This window comes from Echiichthys vipera (genome assembly GCF_963691815.1).
Source record: "Echiichthys vipera genome assembly, chromosome: 5".
In the NCBI taxonomy this organism is placed as follows: domain Eukaryota; kingdom Metazoa; phylum Chordata; class Actinopteri; order Perciformes; family Trachinidae; genus Echiichthys; species Echiichthys vipera.
This window is the reverse complement of record NC_139830.1, coordinates 2,637,566-2,640,065: the sequence shown is the minus strand read 5'-3', so window position 1 is coordinate 2,640,065 and position 2,500 is coordinate 2,637,566.

Sequence of the window (2,500 nt, the reverse complement as noted above, 5' to 3'; positions counted from 1 at the left end):
GTCTCGCAAACCTTTGCCCCGTTTCCACGGCCCCGCTTGTTGCGGTGAAGATTAAAATAAACTGAATCATACGGTTCTTTTGAACTCAGCAGCGTCAGCAGCAGCATCCCGAGCCACATGCCTGAGAAATAAGTGTGTTTATGGACGCAGCCACCCAGCCATATCTAACGGTCATTACCATAACAAACATTAAATCCCTTTGGAATTCCCTGCCCTCTTTATGTACAATACAAACCAACACAGTTAATACAGTCCGCTGCTATTGTTCCCGCTTTGTTTTCCACGCCGGGCCTCCTCCGACCCCATTAATCCATAATAATGTCCAGTCAGTGTGAAAATGTCTTGATTGTGGACAGTGGGAGGACTAAGGGCGCACTCACACTGTCCATCCGTCCTGTGTCCAAACAGGTTCCACGGGTAAAGTTAGTTAGCTAGTTCGTTTGACCAGTGTGAGTGCAACCGTACCGTGTCTAGGAACGGCACGCTTGCCGTCCACGGCCCGTTTGGGAGAGGTGGGCTTTAGTAAAGCACGTTTGAACATGTACGAGCACGAGCGTGCGCACGTGTACGAGCACGAGGCCTACGGCGGTTCTGAGGTCATTTCCTGTGCGCCTGTTGGGACGTAGAAAAAAGAAGGAGGGACCATGCGCGGACATTTCAAACAATGGCGGTGAAAGGTTCACGTTGGTGTGATGCGGAGGTGGAGTGTTTACTGCAGATTTGGTTGATGAAAAGATTCAAAAACAGTCGACAAGACGCACAAAAACTCTGAGGTCTACGGAAAGATCTGGAAACAAAGCCACGCATCGCCATGACGTCATCAATGCGTGTGACGTGTTACGGCGTGATGACGTATAGGCAGCAAGAAGCATTCTCCGAGGCCCAGGTAGTGTGAGTACAAACGGGCCTGGAGGGGGGGACAAGGACCCTAAAGCACGGGGCCCGGGACGGAGGCACAGTGGGAGTGCGCCCTAAAGGAGAGGATGAACCTGCAGCTTCTGGCGTCAATGCGTACGTTTACATGCACTCAAGATAACCAGCGTCCTGGATCATCAACACGTACACACTATACCTGGTGGCTCAACTCACATACACACACACACACACACATATACACCTCTATTTTATCTTGATTTTTCAAAAACACACGTTAAAGAGAACGACACATAAGCAACAGTGCATTTATGTGTGTGTGTGTGTGTGTGTGTGTGTGTGTGTTCACATCTACACGTGTCTCCTGTCAACACGTCTGCAGACCAAACACACAGTGACATAATTACTACAGGAAGAGAAACAGGGTCGACAGAGGTGTGTGTGAGTGTGTGTTTCAGGGGTGGTCTGGTACACACACAAACCTTAAAGACAGACATAAAAACAAACACACACACACACACACACACATCACCTTGTACATTGTGTCCCTTATGCCCTGTGTGAGTGTTTTCATGCGTCTGCCATTGACACGAACCAGTGAAACTAATTAAGCGTCTGTGTGTGTGTGTGTGTGTGTTTGTGTGTGTTTGTGTGTGTGAGAGTGTGTGTGTGTGTTTGTCGGTGAGCTACTTTGACCACATCCATTGCCTCACATCGATAATCTGAGCAGTTAACGAGACACAAAGGGTGTTACGAAGCTTCCTCTGCCTGTGTGCGTGTGTGTGTGTGTGTGAGAATGTGTGTGTGTGTGAGTGTGTGTGTGTGTGTGCGGTTAACTGTGTGGTAATGTTTGAGCGGCGAGGGGTTAACGAACACAGCTGCCGTCAGTTAGAGTGTACAGCCCGAGATCTGTATGTGGTTTACTGTTGACTGTATCAGTGTCTATGTGTGTGTGTGTGTGTGTGTGTATGTATCAGTGTGTGTGTGTGTGTGTGTGTGTGTGTGAACATAGAAATCATCCTCACACATCAGGGTTGTTAAAAAGAGTTACGACACTTGAAGCCTGCAATTAGTGCGATAACCCCTTTTTGAACAGAAGCGTTTGTGGCGTCTGGAGCGCTGTCGCTTTAAGAACACTTCCTGACTGTGTCGACCGTGCTGATTGGCTGACGGCAGCTTTGTTTTCAAGAGGAAATCCGTGAATATTTGGGCCGTTGTACAAGTTTGTGCAACATCAGAGTCAATCTCTTTCCACGGACTCATGGTCATTTCTATTCAAGGAGCTACTGTACGTGTGTTTTCAGGGCTTCTTAGGGCGCACTCACACTGTCCATCCGTACCTCGCCAAAACAGGTTCCACGGGTAAAGTCTGGTTCCTTTGACCAGTGTGAGTGCAACAGTACCGCACCTAGCTGCGGCCAGCTTGCCGTCCACGGGCCGTTTGGGAGAGATGGGCTTTTATAAAGCACGTTTGCACGTGTACGAGCACGAGGCCTACGGCGGTTCTGAGGTCATTTCCTGTGCGCCTGTTGGGACGTAGAAAAAAGAAGGAGGGACCATGCGCGGACATTTTAAACAATGGCGGTGAAAGGTTCACGTTGGTGTGATGCGGAGGTGGAGTGTTTAC